Source organism: Pogona vitticeps, chromosome 4, assembly GCF_051106095.1.
Source record: "Pogona vitticeps strain Pit_001003342236 chromosome 4, PviZW2.1, whole genome shotgun sequence".
NCBI classification, from domain to species: domain Eukaryota; kingdom Metazoa; phylum Chordata; class Lepidosauria; order Squamata; family Agamidae; genus Pogona; species Pogona vitticeps.
Genome location: NC_135786.1, coordinates 159,745,595 through 159,770,956, shown reverse-complemented (window position 1 = coordinate 159,770,956; position 25,362 = coordinate 159,745,595). Strand labels below are relative to the sequence as shown.

General features: G+C 41.3%; 1 long non-coding RNA gene across 9 annotated transcripts in view; it reads left to right on the top strand.

The window, feature by feature from the left end:
• LOC144589211 (uncharacterized) overlaps window positions 1-25,362 on the top strand; it is an 86,573-nt gene that overhangs the window by 41,969 nt on the left and 19,242 nt on the right. Inside the window, exon 1 of one of the 9 annotated variants that reach the window (XR_013545186.1) lies at window positions 23,383-23,467. The exons of the other annotated variants lie outside the window; for them this stretch is intronic. This is a non-coding gene — a long non-coding RNA (uncharacterized LOC144589211). Of the gene's footprint in view, window positions 1-23,382; window positions 23,468-25,362 lie in introns of those variants that run through there. 9 annotated transcript variants of the gene reach the window in all.

Here is a 25,362-nt window from a genome sequence, read left to right as displayed (position 1 = left end):
GCACAGAAGCAGGTGTCCTTACTCCCTTGCCTGTTTCAGAGCTGGAGAAAGGGATGAGGAGACCATCTTGAGTTGCACTGAGCCTTGGACATGGTGCAGTGTCAAACAGGTACACTGCCTCTTCCTCTGCAAGAGGAAACAGGGTAAACTCGGCACAAATTTGGACAGGCTACAAAAGCCAGGAAAACCCTGCAAATTTCTGCTATTGAAACTGTCTGGTAGCATCTGGCATGTGTAATGTTATTGACTATTACTTTGAGTCACCATAGAATAGTAGTTAAATGGTAGGTGGTGTACTAACCCACCTGTGTATATTCTGTTCTTCTCAGACACTGTGATATCTGAGATGACAAGCATTGTCTCCCACCACAGAATGATACCTGAAGACACAGCTTGCATGAAAACACAGGATCGGGATCACTTTGTTTCTTGACTCCCCACCCCCGATTGAACCATTTAGCAGCACATGTACAAGTGTGGAAGTGTCTAATAATTTTAAAAAAGTTAATGTCTATTTCTGAGTGGCTATGCCATCAACCCCCTATGAGCAGCAATTCATCAGACATATGGCCAAATCTTGACTAGTATGACCTCTCCTAGATGATTTTTACTCTGAAATACTTGTGGTGTTGTTAATGGCTTAGCATTGCGAAAAACACCATATTTGTTTTTCTCTACATGACACCCCCCCATCACAGTCACCTGTTTTTTCTTTAGGTTGGAAGTTCAGACTTCCAAGAGTAAGTAATTTGATTTTCTTTCTTTACATAATGACATCTTGTCCAAGTTAATGACATCCTACCTAGGCTATCATTTTGTGGCATCTAGCTGACATCTATCGGATTTGTGTTTTTTCTTTTCTTTACCATGTATCTCAGAATTCCCTAGGCAGGTAATGCTACCTGTGGAGGTATATGTATCCACTTGTGTAAAATGGCTGAAATATCATTCCATCAGATATGGACACCTCTAGCATCATGAGTAGAAGTTTGATGTGTTGCACAGAGGGGAGTGTCAAACAACTGGTGTAGTGCTTTTGCTGTCTGAATTGTTAAGGATGGAAATGATTAAAATATGACACTAACTGTAGCCTTTGGTATGTTGCAGTCTTAAACAAAATGCTTCTTGAGTTGTTCTTGGCCACACTTTTTTTCTTGCTGATCACAGAACCAAGAAACTGCTTGCCTCCCAAATCCCCTCTTTTTGCTCATGGACCAAAAAAACAAAACAAAACAAACAAAAAAACAAAAAAAAACAGCAAGGTATTGCGTTTTGTTCATATGTCTGTTCAGCTTCTGTTCCTTTTCCCTCTTAGGGAGAGGAAACATCTTTTTATGACTGTAAAGCACTGACTAAGAGTTCATGGGCCTAATGTGACTAAAGATTCTCCCCCCCTCCGCCTCCCATGGAAGAGAAAGCTGTCAAAGCTGCAGCGTTTAATGTCCAGAAAAAGGACCACGCCTGCTTCCTGCTCTGATGGGAGGGATGTGTGCCAAGCACAATGGATTTGCATAGAAACTATGAGTTGCCAAGTAGAAAGTACAGCTCCTGAAGGATATTTAGGTATTTGCCTGAGGGAAAATGTGGTTCATCTAACCTGCCCTTACTGGGCTAGAAGGCATTTTGTTGTGCTGTGCTGTGGTGTCCTGTCCTGAGTGGTACAGATCATTTGATGGGTTGCCCTTTCACTGTTTTTTTTTTTTTTTTATATTCTGGATGTGGAAGAGGAACTTAGGTTGTATTTGACTTACAAGGAAAGATTGGCCCAGTGTAGACTTTAAAATAGACTTTTTATAAACCAGGAGATAACACTGCTTTTGTGGGGTGGGGATGTTTTATAGTACTGATGTTCTTCGCCATGGTGTCCATATATGCACACATAGGGGTTCTGTGCCTGAGCAGCCCTTAGCTCTAGAATATTCCGGAAACCTCTGCACAAGCGCAGATTCAACCCTATAGTGTGAATTCTCAGATGACCACTCGAAGAACCAGAATTACAGGTAAGTAACCTTTCTTTTCCCTACATCGACAATTGGCTTCTCATGGTGCACTTGCATGCCAAGATTGCATTTACCCTTCGCCTACTCATGAGCCTCAGGCTGCAAGTCAACGAGACCAAGTCTTCTCTTGTCCCATCCCAGACTATCCCAATACATAAGAGCTCTCCTAGATGCCAGAAGTGCCCAAGCTCTTTTACGTCAACCGTGCATGGACGGTATCATCCGCTCCACAGAGAAACTAATTCGGGCTCACCACATCTCAGTCCACTCCATTCGTGTATTGGGGCTTATGGCCTCCACCACCTCCATCCTGCCTCACTCTCAACTGAGGATGCGACAGCTACAATCCTTTTGCCTTCTTGCCTACAATGACAAAAGAGACCCTACAAATAAATGACTGTGGGTTTTTTTTGCCACACATTGAGAGACAATTTCTATGGTGGACAAAAGACCATCATCTCCGACTCGGTGTGGTGTTGGAACAACCACATCCCTCCCGTCTCATACTGACAGACATGAACACGACAGGATGGGGTGCCCACTACAGCCACAGACAAGTCCAGGCTGCATAGTTTGAACACAAGAAGACTCATCATATCAACTTCCTTGAGCTTCTAGCCATTTTCAAGGCCCTCCGAGCTTTCAGAAATCTAATTCAAGGTCACACAGTTCAGATCACCACTGACAATACCATGGCAATGTATTATATCAACAAGTAAGGAGTGACCAAATCCCTGAGCCTCCTGTACCTTTTAGGCCGCCTCTGGGAGTGGTGCATCTCCTACCCAATTGTTCCAGTGGCAACCCATGTCTCCGGCAGGGACAGCACAACCACAGGCCGCCTCAGCTGGAATATGACACATACGCGTGAATGAAAACTTTATCAAGAAATATACAGCCAACTGATCTCTCTCTGAGGTGAGCCCGCTATGGATGCATTCCAACCTGCTATGGATGTGTTCTGTCACCAACTCCAGATGTGCCTGCCACTGCTCCCATGCAGGCAGAGGAGCAGACTTCTTGGGCAGTGCCTTCACCGTGACTGACAGGGTATGTCCTCTGCATGTTCCCCTCCTTTCCACTGATTCAGTGCATGGCTGTGAAAATCACACACGATCATTCAGATGTGATTCTTCTCACCCCTTGGTTGCCATGACAGCAGTGGTTCACCACCCTTCTTACAGTGGTTGACAGATTTCAGCTGCCCCTACATCACGACCTTCTGTCGCCACAACGGCACAGTTCTTCACCTGGATATTCCTGACCTGAAACTCACCGCCTGGAGGATACCCCCTCTCATCACAAACATTTTGAAACAGGTTAGACACCCTTCCACTAACAGATTCTATGACTATAAGTGGAAGTGTTTTCAGTGCTATGTGGCATTATGTAACCTCTGGGATTCTCCTGCATCTCTGCCCATGGTACTTACTTTCTGACTACACCTCAAACAACAAGGACTTTCTATCTCTATCAAAGTCTACCTTGCTGTTACAGTAGGTCACCAACCAACAGGCCATCCCTCTGCACGGTTCTTCAGACATCACACTGTCAAAAACTTCCTAAAGGGCCTTCACAACACCTATCGGGATACGCAGCCTCCACAGGACTCCTGGTCCCTACCACTAGTTCTTTCCCAGATTACCAAGCCACCCTTTGAACTGCTTGCTACAACTGATCTCTGCCTTCCATCTCCCAAGGTTGCAGTTTTGGTAGTACTCGCATCAGCGGGTGACCGCTTAAAGCTCTTCAGTGTGACTCGCCTTCCATTATTTGCTCTTGCAACAAAGTCCTTGTCCATACCGACGTTACCTTCCTTCCCAAGGTAGCATCTCATTTTCACATGTCTCAATCTATCATGGTGCCTATCTTCCATCCATCTCTGCAGAACAACCTGGAACGATCCCTCCACTCCTTGGATGTCCGCCGAGCGCTGGCCTTCTACCTAGACAAGATAAAAGACTTTAGACAAACTACAAAGCTTTTTGTCTCCTAACAAGGACCCCCCAAAAGGACAACCTATTTCCTCCCAATTCTTCTCCAGATGGATCTCTCTAGCTGTGGACTTGGCCTATGAACATGCAAACAAACCCCCCACTTGGGCTTACTGCATGCACTCTACTAGAGGGAATTTCCTCCTCTGCTGCCTTTCTGTGAGGTGTAGTCATCCCGGACATCTGTTGGCCAGCCACATGATCCCTGCCCTTAACCTTTGTCACACACTATAGACTAGATCTCAGGGCTCGGAGAGATTCAGCTTTTGGTAGGGCTGTTCTATCACCTGTCCTGGTGTAATTCCCACTTCCAAAATTCTAGCTTGCTAATCACCCCTATGTGTGCATACATGGACACCACGACAAAGAAAATGTGTTTACTTGCATAACTATGGTTCTTTAAGTGGTGATCCATGTATCCTCACATTTTGCCCACCTTCCCACTTGTTTGGCCCGTCCTATTTTTTCTAGTGGTGGACCATTCGGACTGAGGAAAGCGGGGTCATGCACATGCGGTATAGTGCAGAGAGGCACTTTCATTTTTGAGGCTCTGGAACTTTACAGAGTGTGATCTACACAGCTGCAGAACCCCTGTGTGTGGATACATGGATCACCACTCGAAGAACCATAGTTAGGTAAGTAATCAAATCTTTTTTCAGGTTGATGTGTCTTTGTGGCACTGTTGGAAAGCAGGTGATGTGTGTAAGCTTTATTTTAGGTTGCACTTCAGAATTCTTCTGGTGGTGTTTGTGCATGCGCAAGGAATGCCCATGCAGAAAGGAGTCTCTTGTGATGTGGCTTATCTAAGCTCTGCCCCTATATTGGGGTGGGCAAAGTGCAGCTCTCTAGATGTTGTTGGATTGCGGCACCCTTCACAGCCTGGCTAGTGGTGAGGAATGCCGGGAGCTGAAGGCCAACAACATATTGTGCATTGCACTCCCCCTGTCCCAGTATAGGGGCAGGGCTTAGATGAGCCACATCTCAAGAGACACCTTTACTGCTTGCAGTTGAAAACGACAGATGAAGGGAAACAGATAAGCTCTCCCACCCCTCACAAGAGATATCCACCCAGCGACAACGTTGTGCACACTTCAACAAGATGTCCTTTCCCAGAGGTTCTGTCCATGATGGGGCTGTCACACACTGCTAGTTTCCTGTGTGGTGCTAGGGTTTAGAACAAAGCGTGCCTCTGACACAGCCCCACACCGAAGGCTTTTGCGGGGTTTTTTGTGTGTGTTTTTGTTTGTTTAGCTTCATATTATTACTTTTCATCTAATAAAGTTTTCCCTGAGCATCTTTGAAAAGCAGTTGATAATGAATTTGGTGGCTGCTTCATTAGGGCCGATGAGGCACAGCCCAGCCTCAGCTTTGGGCCAAGCAGGGAACTCCACTGGCCCTTTCGAACTGTGAATCTCCCTCCCCCTCTTTCTGGGTATGTGTGTGAGAAAGAAAGAAAGAAAGAAAGAAAGAAAGAAAGAAAGAAAGAAAGAAAGAAAGAAAGAAAGAAAGAAAGAAAGAAAGAAAGAGCACCACTTTTGCTACCTGTTACCTTCTGTTGCCCTCCCAACCACAATGGGCGCAACCTGCCACTGTGTGGCATAGTGTTACTTGGCAGTGTGAGCCCTTACTTTCTAATTTATTTTCTCCTGTGCCCCCTCCTTGTTAATATCTTTGCCGGTGTGATTAATGTTAACTGCTTAATGGCTGCCAGATTTTCCCAGCTTTGTTGTGTGCTGCTGCAGTGCCGTCTCTTCTTCTTCTTCTTCCTGTTCGAGCCTTTGCTAAAGTTTGGGTTGCTGCCGTATTTTTTTTTTGAAATTAAATCAGGCAAGCACCTGATTTTCAAACCCCCTCTTGACCTGTATGTTTGGATGTACTCTTGCAGTACTAAGCTAAAGGTATGTTTGCTTTTGCTGCATGAGTTGAGTGTTGTGCCCGGCTGAGGCTAAACTGTGATAGATGCCTCCGTACTGAAAATGTGAACGAGTTTTGTCTTTGTGTTTGGAAGGCAGCAAACATGGTTGTAAAGCGAATACAACAGTAGAATTATCGAGTGCTGTGAAAGAGGGTTGTATGGTTTAATCATCCTTCCTCCCCCCTCTTTTTTTATTTTTGAATTTTTGCCAGCGTGATGAGCTTTAGTAGTTCTTTCTTTAGAAATGCCCCCTTTCCAGGGGCCTGTGTCATGTTCGGATGTGAAAGAGAGGAGGAAAGGGGTTCTGATTTTTCTTGCCAAGAAAGGAGAAGGGAAAAGAAACATCACAGTTAAACGGTACATACCACAAAACAGGTTAGGCAGGACTCTAAATCCAGTTATAAGTCTGCTCTCCATGCTCTAAGGCATCTCCAGTAAACCTTCCTTTCTCCACCCCTTTAGACAACCATCCTCCCCCCCCAACTTTTTTTTTTCTTTTTTGGCTCTGTTACGAAATAGTCTTACAAAGGCTCTTTCTCGCACGTGGTGGGCAGAGAGCTGTAGTGTGCTTTGCTGCTCCCAGCTGTTCCTTAAGTAAGAGTGGATGGCCGGTGCACTTGTCTGTGCTCGTCAACCTTTGGAACAGGCAGCATTCTTTGCTGTACTTTCATGCCCTCTATTGGGATTGCCTTGTGAATGGACAAGAGAGAGAGAACGAGAAGAAAAAGCTGCTGCAGTAGCAGCAGCAGCAGCATCATTAGGGGGTGGAGCTAGCAATGCTGATAGTTCTACATGGAGCTGTTCGGTCTGTGAAATCCTTTAACAAAAGCTGCTGGTTTTTTATGCACGCGTGAGTGTGCACACGTATGCACACATGCGCGCACACAAAATTTGCAGGCAAAAAATATGGAAATCTGCCAGTTACAGAAAGCAGAATTGAACTGTTCTTATGTGAAACATTTGCACTCTGATGGCTTTTCTAACTTTATTATGCCAGATATTTTGTAAAATATACTGTGCTTAAGTCTGGGCTTTTGCTTTCTGTAGCATCAGCTGTGAGGTAGACATGCATGCCTCTGTATATGAAAGATCGCCATGAATCAGTCACATACTCATACTGTTTTGGGCTTCCTAGCAAGTCACGCTATGACAGTATGTTTCTTTGAAGTGTGCAGTGCCCTAGATACCTGCTGGGAGAAGGAATGTAGCCCCATGAGTCAAAGGTCAGCAAAGGTGAGTGCTTGCTGGGGTCCACATACCTGGCAGGAGACACACCACTGGCTGGAACTTCCAGAATTGAAGTCTCCACCAGTGGAATGAGCTGTTGGACAATAAGAATTGGTGCCCTAGCATAGTTCCTGAGGTGGGAGAGACAGATGGTCTGTGTTAAGAGGAAATACCAGCTTCATCAAAGTCACTCCCCAAAGTTTTCTTTTTGGCTTGGTTGGCTTGATTCAGCCTGGAGTCTGCTGTATATGCCGGATGAGCCTAAACTCCAAGCTTTCCCTATTTATCATGGTCTCTATGTTGCTGAACAATTCTCACTTTGGTAAGCTTGGTGGGCTCTTGTCTACCTAGAACGCATGAGTGATCATAAGCCCTTTTCTATGTAATTAAAAAAAAAAACACCTTGCTTATTTGGTGAAGGGAGTGATGTCTTTTTCAGGTTTTTTTAAAAAAATATCCTCAGAGTAATATCAACAGTCCAGTGGATTCTTTGGGCTCATTCCCTTTTAATTTACTCTTGTTTTAATCTGTATTTTAAAACACAAGAGAGAAAACTGTATTTAAAGATTATAGATACACTATATCATGCAACATTGAACTAATTTAGAGAGATGGTCGATATTTTTTCTTCTTCCTTCATCTAGTAATTACCCCTTGTTTGTTTTTTCAGTGGGGCTCCTGAGAGGAAAATGGGGATGTCTAAATAGGAAGCCAAATATGAGGTAGGGTAGTGGTTTGGTAGAATATGTTTCTACAGATGTGCACCATAGAATTAAATGGTTCGAAGTTGGCATTTACAGCTATATCACTGGTCGTTAAAAAAGACTTGTCTTAAAATATTCCTAGTTCTTAGCCATGAGATGACTAGGCAGGCCACTTTAAATTGGCACCTCATGATAGCTGTTAACACTTGGTGAACTGTTTCTGTGAAGTGTTTTTTCCTCATGTAGATGATGTTACAGATGATTTCTTACTTTTAGACAGTTTGAGATGACTTGAAGGGAAACTGCCCAGTTGTTGTGGTGAACCACTGTATGTGTACGGCTCGTTGCGTATTAATTCAGGCACATGGTGTAACTTTCAAACTAGTTTCCTCATGCCAGCTATAATGCTAAGCAGACCACTGCAGAGATAATGAACGGGAGAATGGAAATTACATAGGAGAAGTAACCATATTGAAATTGGAATATTCCTGTATGCAGATACAAACATTTTAAACCTAGTTCAGACAACCAGTTTTAGGTAGTAAGATAGTCAGAAGACACCAGTGCCTGATTTTGAATTTTTGACACCATTGTCAATGGGACACCCTGTGGTCCTCTTTATACTGTTTCTGGTAATTTACTGAGATGCTGAAAGTCCAGTTTTACCTTGTGTTTATAGCATGTTGAAAGTATTCAAAAAATCATGGGTGATGTGAAAGTGGCCTGTGATTGGCTCCCTGATTTCAGCACATCCCTTGATGTGCCAAACAAGTCATATGAATGTACACCTGCATAGTACTGGATTTGATATGTTATATGGCCTTAAGGATTTTGGCAAGTAAATATTTGCTCTCTGGAGTAGCCCTATGTTGTTACCTCTTCCATAGTTGGGGGATTCTGGGAGTATTTCAAATCCCTGGCCTTGGATATGATGAAGTAGTTAAGTATTGCTCTACAACTGCTGTGTTTGTCAGATATTCTTGTGGTAAGGTCACACTATCTTCCACAGATGGAAGACAAAAAAAGGAGTGATGCTTTGCCTAGTCAGAAGGGAAAATAAAGGGATGGGAAAAGACGTATTACCAGAGTCTGTTCAGAAGCAGCCTTGAGTTGTTTTCCTGTAAAGCTAGCATAATATATCTGTGACCTCTTGGAAGTCTTTCTGGGAAAGCTGAGTAGAGTTGGATGGCTTGCCACCTGTAAGGGAATGTTTGTTACATAAGTGGCTGGGCCCTGCATTTTCTCCATCTTGTCTTCTCTGGTTGGCTTCATCAGAGTGAATAATGTCTGACTGCTTGGTAGTTAATTGGACCATCCTTCCTATTTCTTAAGCTGATAAGTCCCTCTCTGTCTGCTTTCATCAAGCTGCTTTGTTTGAGAAGTTAGTAAAGCTGCAGCAGAACAGAAAAACCACTTTCCTATTTGCTGTACTAAATGAGGCCACTGTAGTCCCTTTAATAGCTGCATCTTTGTGCACAGCTGTTCCTTACAGATGCATAAATTTTTAGGTGTTAGAAGGCAGGACTGAAGCCAAGCCTAGTAAGCCACTGTGGATTATATAATGTACACTTTGCAAGGGGGTTATGATGTCACTCTGATGAGCTCCTGTGTCACCTTAAAAAGGCCAACTTCATCATATATTTGGTACTATATTCGTCAGATGCAGTACTCTTGTCCTAGAGCGGGTGGTAAGGATTTATAACATTGATCCCTGCAGGACATCCCAGAGCTTCTGGTTTGGCCAGGCCATGTATTAAAATTTGTAGTCTGACCTTTTGCCTAATTGCCAGCACAGTTCTAACCATTTCTCCCTGTGGCATTCTAGTACCCACTCTTTTTTCCTATACAAGCCCAAGACAGAGATTCAGGGGATTTAAACTGGGAAGCCCTCTAGGTCCAACTTGCCCTCTGTCCCCTTGCTCCACTCTGAAGGGGACAGCAGCAGTAGAGTGGTGTCCCGCATGATGACGACCCCGCAGAACAACAAAATCGCATGACGACGACTTTTTGTGATCGCTATAGCGATCGCAAAATGATGTTTCCTATGGGGGATTTTCGTTTGACGACAATTAGGTCCTTGCTTCGCAAACCGTTTGTTTGCAAAATGACCTTTTTTCCAGCTCTGCAAAATGGCTGCCCTATCTTTTCTGGACCCATGCTTCGCAGAGCAGCCATTTTAACAGCTGGTCGGCACTCGGAAAATGGCTTCCCCTATGGGCGATCTTCGCTGGACAATGAGGTAATTTCCCCATTGGAACGCATTAAATGGATTTCAGTGCATTCTAATGGGGAATTGTTTTTCGCACGATGACGATTTCACTTAACAGCAATTTTCCTGGAACTGATTATCATTGTCATGTGGGGCACCACTGTATACCCTTTCTGACTGTGGTGAGAGAGTGGAATGTAACATGTGGCTTGTCATGAACAGCTGGGAGAAGCTGCAACTACAGAAACTCCTACACTTGCTCAGTCTGAAAAGCAAAGATGTTCAGGGCTTCTACAGTTCCCTGTGATTATAAAAAACTGGGAAATCCACAAACAGAATAGCCTTCCTCCTTAGTCAGTCTCCCAAATTGGCCACACTGCAGATATGTTGGACTATATCTGCCATTATTCTCAGCCAAGCATGTCCATGGTAGCTGTGGGTAATGGAGTGCCCAGTCCATCATGTCTGAAGGCATCAGTTGAAGCATGGAGCTGCTTGGAGACTAGGCAAGTGTTTCCTAATTCTCCCCAGGGGGATCTGCACATATACAAGTTGTACTGGGTATAATGTTCCCACCTTGGACTCAATTCCTATATTTTCAATCAAGCAGTATTGAAGAAGTGGTGTGAGAGAGGAAATGCTAGCAGTGAATACTCCAGTGCAAAGAAGGACATGTTTCCTGTACTTTCTAGGATTTTTTAAAAACATATTTCAATAGGAACAACTTCTTTTGTCCAATATTGTGAAGTGTGATGCATCTGTTGAAATTTTCCTTCATATGGAACTTTTAAAGGTGCATCTTCTTACCCTTAATAGGCTTTATTACCTCCCTACTTCCCTCTTATTTGTATACACAGATTCCCATATCCTTTTTTCCTTGCCTGCCTTACTGTGGCCATAAAAGAACATTTCTCATCTTTTAGGGCGGGGGGCAAGACTGTATTTTCAATCTGTATAGTATATATATATAATTGTTTTAATTGTTGTAAGCCGCCCAGAGACCTTTGGGTAGAGTGGGCGGCATATAAATTAAATAAATAAATAAATAAATAAATAAATAAATAAATAAATAAATAAATAAATATGGTATATGCTAGTTGTGGGCAATCTGCAGCCCCCTCATGGTCCTTGATATGATCTTATGTGACCTTTGACCTTATTTCAGGAGCCCTCTGCAAATCAACTGAAATTTGTGCACGGATTTTCTAGCCTTCCTCCCTTGCCACATGCCAGGTGGGGAGGATGGAGTGGAGAAGAGATGAATAGAGGGAAGGGATGGGCTTTTGATTACCTTTAATGCTCATGCTGCCTACCACTGGTTAAACATCAGGTTATTCCTGAGGGAATGTGGTTATTCACAGAAAAAAAAGTTGCTCTCTTCTGCTCCATGCAATGCTGAATACTATATCTGTACTGTACTTCTAAAATATAGGTGAATTTTCCGCATCCTCACCCCAACTTATTTGGGTACAGATGTATTTAACCTACAAGTAGCTGTGCATTGTACAGTGATGCCTTGCAAGACGAAAATAATTCTTTCCGCGAGTCCTTTCATATTGCAGAAATTTCGTATTGCGAAGCGCGGTTTCCCATAGGAATGCATTGAAATTTAATTAATTTGCTTCTATTCTACTTGCGAAGCATGGCCAGAAAAATTTGTCTTGCGAGTCACCTAAAATAAATAAATCGCAATGCGCTTTTGTCTTGCAAGTTTTTCGTTGCGGGAGGCATTCGTCTTGCGAGGCGTCACTGTATATGTGATTGATATTAAGTTCAAATTCAGCAATCTTGCTGTTAGAGAGGGATGACTTGAAATTGCAGAACTCCTTCTGACAGTGCAAGAGTTAATGTGTTCCACTCAGTGTCCAGTACCTGTTAAACAAGGGCAAAAAACTGGAAACATGCTGGCTTTTGCATATGAATAATTCTTTCTAAATGTAAACACATGTGCAGGGGAGTGAAATATAAATTCCTGTTATGAATTCTGTGTATTGGATACAAAACCGGTCTAGCTTTGTGTGTGTGTAAGTGAGAGAGACTGAGTGAGTGAGATGACAACTTGATTTCCCTGCTTGATGGGTCCAAATAAAGATTGATTTCCCTGCACATATATTTGTACTTCACAATCTTGTTTTAAATCAGTATTTTTTTTAAATTTTTTGTTTTGCTTGTTTTAAATCAGTTTTACACAACATGCCAACTTATCTATTCTTATATTACATCATTTGTTAAGGTTGCAAAGTCAGCAGTTTGATCTACCCAAATGATTAAATTCCTACAAAAAATCTTCACAGTGTTTCACTGAATAAAATTTGGAGTCCCTAAATTAATTTGTGTTTCCCTTTCTGTGTGTGCTTAAACACAGAGGAATTTAGGACACAGTCAATATAATAAAAATCTCTCTGTGTGTTTTCTGAAGCAATGTCTGTTTGTAAGCACTTGGGGGAAGCACTCAGAAGGAGAACTGGACAATTTTAATCATTGATTGAAAGAATTAAAGGGTATTAAAGGGTATGAAGAAAATAATATGTAAGTAGTCAGTGTAGTTCTTGCTCTGAGATTTATTCTACATTACTGAATGTTGCTTTGTTGTACTATCATTCGTTATAAATTTGGAAATATTAAATCAGTTGTATTTTCTAATCCATTTTCCAAATATGTAATTAAAAATTGCCTGCCTTACAAATTGCAATTTATGTCAGGAAAGGTATTTTTAAAGTTATGTGATGTTCACCCTTTCCTGAATCATAATTATGTGAATTTCAGCAATTCTAAGACTAGATAAGAAAAGTTGAATCATTACACGATTTTGGGTTATCTTAGCATTTTGTATAGGGGCAGAAACTTTTAAAGATTATCTGATGCCTATTGTGTCCCATTGTAAAATCATGATAGGGACTCTGTATGTTTGTTGCTGTGCAGTACTAAGCAAACCAGTTGTAACTGAAGCTTTGGAGAGCAGCTGTAGTGTAATGGCTGAGTGATTGGGAGTGTTATCACACTGCCATCTTCTATCACAACTAATTAGTTACCATTGTGTAGCTGTCTCATACTCCCCTCCTTGATGGAGTTTGTGTGTGTAATAAGGAAAAGATGGAAGAAGCAATGAAAAAATGTGGGAAGGTTTTACAAATGAAAGATGGTATCAGATTCTGTGAATGAGGCAGGACAACTGCACATTAAAAGCATCACTTGGAAGTATCTTAGCTGTGAATAAGAAAAATTTGGTTTGAATCTTCATGATTAACTTACTAAGTGTCCTTTAGCAATTTAATTTTTATTCAGTCACAGCACGTTCCTCTGAAGTATTTTATTTCACTAATGAATGAATGAATGAATGAATGGCATTACCGTATTTTTCGCTCCATAAGACGCACCTTTCCATAAGACGCACCAATTTTTTGGGAGAAGAAAACAGGAAAATATAATCTGTTTTCTTCGCTCCATAAGACACACAGACTTTCCACCCTCCTGTTTTGTGGGAAAAAAATGCGTCTTATGGTGCGAAAAATACGGTAATTTCCCTGTTTACAATCCCCTCTTAACTTTGTGTAGTAAGTAAGGTATATATCAAAGATTTTTTTTTATGTAGACTAGTGTTTTTTGAAATTTAGTTCACAAAATTCCACAACCGGCACATGTCTGATGAAATGGGCCATAGTCTATGTAAATTTGTGCCATAATAAATTTTGTTGAATCTTTAAGGATGCCTGGAAGTTTTGCTACAACAGACTAACATGGCTCCCCTATGAAAACCCTTGGTGTTGGATTCTTCTTAGTTTAAAATAAACAAATCATACTGTCTAACATTTAGGATGTTATGTTGGTATTAATGTAATGCTTCATCTGTGCTGGTCCATCGTGGAATCACCATGGTTTGTTATGCACATTTTATAATGGTAGAAAGAATCCTTGTATGGATGGAACACAGAGAATGAACCTGTGAGAAATGCACAGCATCTCTTGGTAGTGTGCAGACTTCCCTGCAATTGTGTGTCTAGTTTTCAGAGACAGAGCGGTGGTTTATTAGTACCAGGAATTATCTGTCCAGAACCACTTAAGGTTGCAGCTGAGGAGAAACATTTCTGCTTGCCGCCTTGAAGATGGGAATTGTCACCTTGTTTGGTAGAACAGTGGAGGGACTGGTGGTCTGATTTTGGGATTAAGACAGTGTTTTGTGATTAGCAGCAATTTATATTTTTATCAATAGACATGCAGTTTCTTCACTGGAGGGAAGTTAATAAGCTTTCTTGGTAAACAGAGGAAAATCAAGGAGTGGCTGTGTGTTTGAAATAGGGAACTGGGTGTGGTGGGAAGAACATCTTTTTAAAAACTTAACAGTTTCCCCTTGGAGTTGATTGAGAAGGAAATGGAGGCAGTGTGCTGCATGGGCCCGTTGCCTCAGAACTTTACTTGAGGGTCTTTTGATACTTTGGTTTAAAAGAAAACTGGATTGGGTGCTGGCTGCAGTTGCCAAATATTGAACTTGTCATTTTGGTTGGAGGAGAGGAGCAGCCTTTACTGGGTATGCTAGACTGAGCAGGATTGTGTGAAGACAGGGACTGTCCCACCCCTCCCACAGCTGTTTCTCTAGGAATGTTTCTCTTGACTTTGCAGAGAGAGAGATTTGTCTGGCTGTCAGGGCTTCAGATTCCCTTCTGTCTTGCAAATCATGTTTGGCCCTGAGGGCTTGCACTCAAGATCACTTTATGTGGATTAGTTTGTCCCTTTAAGTAATTTTTTTTTATCCACACTGATTAAAAGTGAAATAAGGGTGAGGTGCATACTCCCCCACCCAATATGCCCTTTCCCTTCCATGCCATCTCAATTTTATGTTTTGTTACTCTTGTGACTAATAACACTGCCCTTAAAAAAAAAAGAATAAAAGGAGTAAAAAAAAAAGAAGCTCACTCTCCTGAGAGGTTAACAAACCACTGATTGTGTTCTGGCCATGTGGAAGGGAGAGCTCTTCTTCCATGTGTCTTCCTTACCTTTACAGAATTATTTGTGTCTGGCAGTCCAGGTGACTCTTAAATGCAAGGCAGTTGTACATGAATGAGTAATTATGATTTGGCATGATGACTCGATATTTTCCTAGAAGTTATGGTGACAGGGCATTGTTCTGGAAGTTAAATAATCTGAATTAGAAGATACCCTAGAGAAGGTCGGCTGTGTGTGTTACATTGTGATACCAGAGACCTTAAGGTGATAGACTCAATGTTGATTCAAAAATGGATCACTAGTAGCCCACAGGCCTAATGCGGCCTCCAAAACAACAACTTTTTCTGCCTCTTGATAGCCTTTTAAATTGGGTGTGGAGACTTGGTGGCTCCATCCAGCATGATCAATGATATGAGATTGTGAGTGTAAGAGTCTGTGATATCTGGAGGAGCAGATGTTCCCCATCCTTTCCCTTGGAGGTAAGAAGCACATATTCCATGGAAATCCCATAACAGACAGATTTTGAAGATATAGCAGCCATGCTTCAGATCTCTCTTTCTCTCTTGGCCCTTTGTTGGAGGCCATGCGTCATCCATGGTGTTCCTACCTGGGCAGTCCTTAACAGTTGAGTGATGCCAACTTTGTAGAATCCATTCATTCATGAGGCATCTAGAGAATTGTCCCAGATGTTGTGTAAAGGCTTAATTCAGAGTGGCCCTAAAGCAGAGAAATCAGTTTAGTTAGATGTGTTACTGATTGTCTCTTTTGTTTTATTTAAATTTTTATTTTATTAGCTGCCTGACATTTTTATTACGAAAAGACTATAAAGAGGACCAGCAGTTGCCCCTCTTAACTGAGGATTGGCAGAGGAAACACGGATTTGAGCATTCAGAATTCAGATGTACTTAAAGCAATGACCTAAGCTTTTGTTTTGACCTAAAATTTCCTGCAATCATTAATAAGTCGCAATAGTGGTGATAAGTATATTCCGAAACTCATTTTTGTTTGAATAGAATTAAGTCTAATAAGATCAGATAATAGGTATCTTGAAATTCAATGTTCACACTGAATTCTTGCAATAAGATAGATGGCTAAAATAATTCTGGAGACAAAAAGGGTAGGTGTATCCTAAATTTGGTTAAAAGAGGGAGGAGAGTATTCACAAGTCTCTCTTTCCTTCTCCTTTTTAAAAATCAAAAGCATAGGCTGAAGGATAATGAAATGAGGACTCTCTCTCTCTCTCTCTCTCTCTCTCGCTTTTACTGAATGGTAACAGAGATGTAGTTTTCTGCGCCCATTATTCGTTTTATCTCTCCTGGGGTGTTACTTGTGCTCGCTTGCTAATGTTACTAAAGAGGATGGAGGAAGTTCTTACTTATTAAAATAAGTACGAATTGCTTTTCTGTCCACTTGATTTCTCAAAGTGATGGATTAAAAGAATGCAATAAAATCACAGCAAAAATATAGACAAACCCCAAGTTAAAACAGACACCAAACAGTACAGGTGTGTGTGTGTGTGTGTGTGTGTGTGTGTGTCTATTCTTTCAGATATCTCTAGTCTTTCATGCTTGTGTTCTGTGCGGTCAAGTCAGAATCAATTTATAGCAACCCTAATTGGGTTTTCAAGGTAAGTGAGGTATTGAAGGAGTGTTTTTATTTGTTCCGCTCCCTCAGTGAGTTTCCATGGCCGAGTGGGGATTGAAACCCTATTCTTCAGAGTCCTAGTCTGTCACTCTGACCTCCACACCACACTGGGAAACCTGTCCCTAAATATTAAATGTAAATCGCCTGAGGTGGCTGGTGACTTCCCTAAAAAGGCTTGGCCTTATTGAAAGTAATTGTGCCAGAAGACAACACTGCTTCTGTAACATTTTTCAAATTACAGTCAACTCTATTTACAAACTTAATCCGTTCCGGAAGGAAGTTTGTAAGTTGAATCAGCATTTCCCATAGGAATGCATTGAAAAAACCAATTAATCCGTTCCAGCTGTTTTTGGTTCTTAGGTCGAGGGGCGGTTTGTAACTCGAATCATTAGTTCCCATAGCAACTAATGCAAAGCCGATTAATCCGTTCCTACCACTAGGAGCAGATTTTTTTTCTTTTTTTCCCTTTTAACCTAAGATGACTTAGGTTTAAAAAAAGGAAAGAAAAGGGGGGGAAGGAGGGAACAGACACCTTTTCAACAGAACACTTTGAAAAGCACCTTTTCAGCCAAGACAAGCACCTTTTGGGAAAAACCAAGCACCTTTCAGACAACAGAACACATTGAAAATCACCTTTTCAATCAAGACAAGTCAAGACGCATTTTTGGTTCGTAACTTGAATCTAAGTTCGTAAGTTGAGTCAATATTTTCCTATGGAGCGGTTCGTAAGTCGAAATGTTCGTAACAAGGGCCGTTTGTAAGTCAAGGGTTGACCGTACTTTGTCATGCTTTTAAAAGCATAGGCATCCCTTCTGTTAAGAATTCGGCAACCAGTAGTTTTAACGCTCTTAATTGGGTTATATAATCCACTGATCTGACTTGACTCAAACTGCCTTGTTTTGTGGTAGGTCTGTTTTCTGTTCATGTTTGTGAAGGGAAGGTGATTTATTTCTCCCACTTTTCATGGAAAAAATCTGTCTTTTGAGAGGAGCAATGCTATGTTGCAAATAGTGAAATATAGGCATGTCCTTCAGAGTTTGTCCTGGTATAAGTATAGAAAGGTAAATGGTGGAGTTTCTCCCCTTAAATATTCAACTTCAGAGCTTTCTGTCTGCTTCCAATGTTAATAAAATGTTACTTGTTTCTGAGGATCAAAGTAAGCATATCTGTCCTCCCTCCACATGGTTTAATATCCACATTGGAAGCTTCATTATTGTATAAATATTTGGATGTAGGAATAACTCCCATCCAAATATGTCACTCCTTTTATTAAAAAATATATAATGCATGTACACCAGCACTTATTCTTCTAAAACATATTCTTAAGTACTGTATTTACATAAATGACAGAAAAGGCAGTAGCATGTAGACCATAGCACCTAATGACGAGTAAAAGAATCACAGACACCTTTTGAATCCCTGAAAAAGAGGACCTTTGAAAGTAGAGAAGCCAGATTCTAAATATGTTTATTCTGAAGGAAGTCCCCCTTAATTCATCAGTACTTGATTGCTTTTGAATATGTTTGGAATGGAACCTCAGTGTGATTTTAACTACGAAGCAGAATGCAGCTTTCTGTTTCAGTCAGCCTCAGAGATTTATTGTCGGTTAGACCAGTCGTTTCCAACCTTGGAGAACCCAGGTGTTCTTGGGCACCAGCTCTCAAAAATCCTGGCCAGCACAGCTGGAGGTGAAGGCTTTTGGGAATTGCAGTCCAAAAACATCTGGGTTAGCCAAGGTTGGGTACCACTAAATTAGACCAACGTTCTCATATTATATAAAACAGCAGGCTGGGGAATGATAGGAATTAAGAGTCTTGGTGCATCTGGAGGGTACAAGGTTGGGAAAAAGGGTGAGCCAAACCTTATTTCTGCAGGGAATTTCTGATGCTAGTGTGTTGTGGTGGAGCTTGTTACTGAAAGAGACTGAGTGTGGCTTTCAAATAGGAGTGGGAACTCTTTGGTCCTCTAGATGTTGTTGGGTTGCAATATCCACCCAACCTAGCCATCATGGCACTGGTGAAGGATAGTGGGAGTTGCAGTCCAGTAACATTGGGGGAATCCCAAGGTGCCTAGCTCTGATTTCTGAGGTCTATAACCTCAGAACCTGACCGCTTTGTTCTGCTGAATTTGTAGATCTGGCCCAGCCTGAAGGGATTTGTACATCTTTCAGAAATCATGGCTGCCCTTCTAAAAATCCTCTTCCCATAATGTGTTTCTTGGATGACATCTGGCCATTTGGTCCCTGTTTGCTTGACTGTCAGTATGTTTTATGGAACTGCTGTCTCTGGGTGCATGCAGCATAGTGCAGCAGTATTTACCTTCTCCCTTTCTAAAGCCTAGGAATGTGGCACACCTAGAAAGCTTTCACATGTTTCTGGTGAGTGTTTAAAAATCGTCCCAGGCAATGAACTCCAGCCTTTCCCACCTCCTCTGAGCTTTAATAATAGTGGTTGACATCTTAGGAAGTGTGAGGATTCAAATGGAGCTGGAAGGGCCAGGAGATACTAAAATTACAGGTAAACTGTAAGGAGTTGGCTGGTTTTAAGTGTCTCTGAACAAAAACAGAGATTTAATAAAGTTCAGGCTACACTCTTGGTTAGCTTTTTTGTTCAAACTTGGCAAGTATAGTCAAAGATCAAGTTTGTCTGTGCAAAGGAAACCCATAATTCACATTGAGGGACTGGAGTTGCTAAACTACTGTGTAATTAATTGCCTGTTTTGCATTTGTGCAAAATTCTACACCTGAGAATTCCAGTGCCATGATGGTTTTGACCAGGTGCTCTTACATTTTGTGGTGTATCACACTGTTGTTGTTTTTTGCATATCTGTGCAAAGATCCAGTGATGAAGCTGGGATGGTATTGGAGGTTGTGGGTGCAACACTTACACAAACATTCAGTGTTCCAGGTCAAGAAGTTGGAATACGTTTCTGCAAGGTGAGGAAATCTTATACCCAACTGCTTTGTGTCACTTCTGCAGTTAACAGCACTTGTCTTTATTACATATCTGTTGCTGCTACTCGTTGTAGTAGCTTCTGCCACTGCAGTCCATGCTACTAAATGTACAAATGTACAGCATTACATTTGTACAGTGTGTAACACAGCAAGTGTGTGTAAATATGTGCTGTATAGGAGAATTAGGGCCAAGGGCAAGGTATTAGCAGGCGCAGTGGTTAAAACGCTGTACTGCAGCTAAAACTGTGCTCACGACCTGGGGTTCAAATCCCAGGTAGCCGGCTCAAGGTTGACTCAGCCTTCCATCCTTCCGAGGTCGGTAAAATGAGTACCCAGCTTGCTGGGGGGGCAATGTGTAGCCTGTATAATTAAAATTGTAAACCGCCCGGAGAGTGCTTGTAGCGCTATGGGGCGGTATATAAGTCCAATAAATAAATAAATAAATAAATAAATTAGCAGCCATCAGAACTAAGGATGGAGAGCATAAGGAGAGTGACTCAGCAGATCCAGTAGAGAAAAGGGCCTATGGTTGCATAAGAAGAAGAATTGCTAAGTGGTCAGCTGTTATTGTTAATCAATCTAGATACAGCACATCCTCCCCTCATTTTTCTGTGAAATTTTTGAATGCTACTTGACTTTATCAATGCACCATGGGAGTTGCAAAATTGTGTTTGGTTTATGGAGAGAAAAAGGCAGCAACTCTGTGGAGTTTTATTCAAGCATTTATGCAGAATTAACTTGAAAGTTATATAGTAGCCAATTCCCAACTGGGTGACCACTACACGTACTGTATTGCATAAAAACTCCCATCATATCTCAGTGGCATTGGAACTGTAGTTCAACACATCTAGAAGGTCTCTAAGTTGAGAAAGGGATAGTAATAGTAATAGTACAATGTGTGGGGTGGCTATGTAGGATTATGGTGGGGTGTTTTCCCAGTGTCTTCTGCACAACAGAACCACACAAGTGCTCATCAAAGTTCTGCATTCATTAAACTTTTTGTGATGTGTTAACATGTACAGTATATGAATAGACAGATTCTACATAAGTGGTTGTAGTAATTTTGTTTCCCTCTTAAATGCTTTTATATGAAATCTAAATACTGTAGCTTCTTTGTCCAAACTCTGAAAGGGTAAAAAAGATTTATCAATGACCAACCAACACTACAATTTTCAGTAGCAGATTATTGTACAGTAGTACCTCGGTTTGCAAAATGGATTCGTTCTAAGCGATGTTATGTAGTATGGAAATTTTGCAAACTGAAACACCAACTGCGCGACAAAAGGGACAGTGCTATAGGTGTAATGCACCTTGGGAAAACCCTTTCATAGTGCGAAAAGAGGAAAGAAAACAATGTAAACTGGGGCCTTATTTCTTACGGATTTCGGTTCGCAAACTGAATATTATATAAACTGAGGCGGGGTTCGCAAACCGAGGTACTACTGTATAATTTAAGCTAATACAGTATTAAGGGCAGTAATGCAAAGTTGCTTAAAACCGGTGGCCATGCTGAACCATAGATTTCAAGTAGAAGTTTGTGTATAAATAACAAGATAGTCTGTACTTTTAAGAACGTTCTTAAGGGAGCACTGATCAAAAATGTCAGCTAAAGCAGTGTTCCCCAACCTTGGGCCTCCAGATGTTTTTGGACTCCAACTCCCAGAAGCCTTCACCACCACCTCTGCTGGCTAGAATTTCTGGGAGTTGAAGTCCAAGAACATCTGGAGGCCCAAGACTGGGGACCACTGAGCTAAAGGGAAGAGTGGCAGTTCCTCACATAGTCTTGTCTGTTAGTAATCAGGTGTGAGATTGTCCAGTGTTTCCATTACCCTGATCATTTCCTGTGCTAAATAAAAGTTTATTTAAAATTTTTAATATAATATTTGTTTAATTATTTGTAAATATTTGTATAGTTACTGTTTTTAGCTTTTAAATATTGTCTTTTTAGTGATGTAAGCTACCTTGGGTCTTTTTTAAGGAGAAAGGCAGGGTAAAATATTTTAAGTAAAGGTTCAGCAGTCTGACACTATCAGTAGAGCTGCATGTTCCCTACTTCTTTTCCATGTTGAAATGTGCAAACAAAGCACACTGTTCTTCTCAAGGACCAGGTTTTCAGAGAAATGTTAAAAACTAGATCTACAGAATGGAATGATGAAGAGGAAGAATTGTGTGCTGGAGGCTGACATCCTACAATTGACTGAGATACCAACTTATGTGTAGGTGGTGTTCATGAAATGCCACTTATCATTTGGTGATTTCTGCATGTATAAGGAAAATTATGTAGGTTACAGGAGCAAATTGTCCAGGAGTGCAACCAGGACTTTGTTAATGAGTGGAAATTTGCCTCTGCAATTTTTGTGAGTTCCTTTATGCAAGTGTAAATCGCCAATAGGATTGTAGGCAAACTTGAGTAATGAAGCTAAATCTGTTGTATGCATGGAGGAAAGGAATACACAATTCATGCAAGATGAACTTGCATTGTGTTTCCCTTTATTCTTAAGACAGAGGAGAAGCACTCCTTACATGTGCTGATTCCAGCAGTGCTTAGCCAGATGTTCTGCAGAATGTGCAGAACCTAAATTCTTTCTTTTGATACTGATGCAAAATTTGGTTTACAGAACCTTTCCTTTAAAGGACCCTTTGGCAAGCTTGTATTAATTTTGCATATAGGATTTGTTGTGGGTTCTCTGGTGATATATGAAGAAGCCTGTGTTTATTGTAATCAAAATTAAGGGTTGTTAAATTTTGGAAGCTGCTTCTTGCACTGGGGCAAATCCTGTTCTTGAAATAAACATTGTGTGGTTACAGCTACTGGATGTGTCACTAGCTTTACATCAGACTGTTAACTAGATCCAAAAGGTTGCTAGCTTTATTCCCTGGCAACTGGGAACTTTTATTTTAAATATTACATAAAAGTGCTTCTTGTCCTCATGGCTTCGAAGGTGAAATCAAACATGCTAGCATTAGCTTGTGTAGTATTTTAAAGTTCTATGAGGCTGTTTAGATATCATTTGTTAATGAGTGGAAATTTGCCTCTGCAATTTTTGTGAGTTCCTTTAATGCAAGTGTAAATCACCAATAGGATTGCGGCCAAACTTGAGTAATGAAGCTAAATCTGTTGTTTGCATGGAGGAAGGGAACACACAATTCATGCAATTTGAATTCGAAAGGACATTTGAACTCTGCAGTTCTACAAGCAACATTTGTATTGGTAACTTTTGCTGGGGACTTAGATGTACAAATTGTAGCATTTTGTTGTTATAATAGCTCATGCTGTTTGTTATAAAACTGTGAGTAAGAAGAGACTCATTTTGTTAACGTGTTTCTGAATGAAGTGGCATTTGTCTGTCTCTCCCCCCCCCCCCTTGGCAGTAGTTCTTCCTGATGGAACAGTTTTGGGAATGAGATAAAGAAGGGTATGTGTGTGTGAGAGGGAGATGAGGGCTTGATTTTGAAGATTGTCAACTAAGAGAAAAGAAAATAAGTTAGTTAAAGTATATATTGAATCAAGAGTCAGAATCCTTCATGTACTGTAGCATGGCATATGGAGTGAGGTTAAAGAAAATGTAGCATGAGGCCATTCCTGTGGATATAGTGCATGGTAGAAGTTGCCTGCATGGGCAAAGCTCCAAAGGTCTCACTCAGTACAAGCAATGTTTACATGAGTTGAACCAGCCCCTTATAGGAGAGTAGCAGGAAATGCAGCTGCTCTTGTGTGGTCAGCAAAAAGATAAAAACACTCACATGTTTGTGGATGGGAGACTCCCTCATGGTGCTGGATAGCACACTTACGCAAAAAAAAAGAAAGAAAGAAAAGAAAAGAGAAAAAGAAAAGAAAGAAAGAAAGAAAAACCCAGTGTGGATTGAGTCCTGCTTTTCTGTATGTATTCAAGACAGAAGCAGCTGGGTATATGCTGGGCTTATGCTGACTCAGATGTCAGGAACGTTGGGATTCTATTTCACTGTCTCTTTAATGTGTCTGTATAGGTTGCTTTACCCAGAAATTACAGGCACAGCAGATGTGGGGCTGTGTTCTTCCCTAGCTGATTCTCTGGAATTTTCTTTTGAATATCAATAGATTACATTCCTCCCCTCATTCCTTGATCTTACAGATACCTCTTTTTTAATATCTAAAGCTTCCTTTTAATTATATAGCAATTCAAATAACGGAATGGAATCACTATTTGAAGGTCATCTGATATTTATTTATTTACTGCCCACTCATCTGGCTAAAAACCACTCTGGGTGCGTGCGTGCGTGCGTGCGTGCGTGCGTGCGTGCTTGCTTGCTTGCTTGCTTGCTTGCTTGCTTGCTTGCTTGCTTCCTTCCTTCCTTCCTTCCTTCCTTCCTTCCTTCCTTCCTTCCTTCCTTCCTTCCTTCCTTCCTTCCGCTGATGCTCAGTGCAAAACCTAAGAACATTTCTTAGTTTTTAAATTAAAATTTTATTAAACAAAATCATACAAAGATAAAAAAACCTCTAATAATACACAACAAAAATTATGCAAATCATGCTGCGTTCTTCCACCAGGGCCACTTGGGAGTTACAACCAATTTGTTACTAATTAATCATCAAATACATTCTCAAAATGTAGGTTTCAGGTGGTGAGCTTAAAGTTTTTTTTAAATCATATGTAAATTGGAAGGTGCACAAAAAAAGGAAGAGGTGTTTGCCCTAATCAAGTGAGATCCAGGCTGGAACTGGCTGTTTTGTTTTGGTAAGCCAGTTAAGCAATTAGGCACTCCAGGGAATGGAGTTATCATGAGCTAATCACTCCCCTGGGTACAAGAAGGTATGAAATATAACCAGTCTGCAAGTTCCTGACATCCTGGTAAATGCAGTAATCCCCAGAGTTGAGCACATTCTCTTGAGCCATCTTATTGCTAATTAACACCCTTTGCTATTTCAGAATGGACATTAAGGCTACATCAAGAATTTATGAAAATAAGAAGTGCCTTCAAAACCATTCCCTTCCTGAAAAGAAGGGATACCAGTTATACGCTATGGAGGTGATGGCATGAAAAGTCTGCTATACTGTATTTTAAAAACAAAGCCAGCATTTGGTGTTAGGAGTGACCATGATTGGCGAAATTGGAGTGCAGGGGAAACTAGTTTACCATCCTGACCTCTTTAACTTCTTGGGAACTTGTTTGAGGGCGCATTAGCCTAAATCCAATTGTTAGTCCCAACTCCCAACTAGACCACATCCATTGTTATAGGTGGAATTTATATAAACATTGACCTACAAAGTTTCTCTTGATTCAGTGGGTCTACTCTAGTTACATCTAATAACTGGATGTAGGCTATATTATAACTTGTACAGGAGACCCAGCTGCCTGGTTGCTTAGCTAACTGAAAACATGATGCCAGTAGTGAGATGTTTTGACAGATTTCTATAGCCATGCTGTGACAAGGTCCTTCTCTGGCCGGGGGTGCACTGGTGGTAAAAGCGGGAAAGAGACGTGGAGGCTGATCTCGTTCTTCTACATCAACTCTTTTATTTGTAACGGAACTCAACTCAGCAGCATCAAACGGGTCCAATAAACAGTCATCGGTTAACAGCTTGTACTTTTTGGGTCTTACAACTGTTGCTCTTTCGGGTTCCCCTAAAAGGGAGCTGGCCCGAAATGCTCCCGATCCGTCAAAGGCCGTAAGGGGGTACTCCGAACCGCGCATACTGTCCCGCAGCACGGGTGCCTGGCCCAGTCTCTCTCCGGAGGCTTCTGTTGGTATGAAGGGCCAGGGCGAATCACCCTCCGTCCACCAGGGTGATTCCG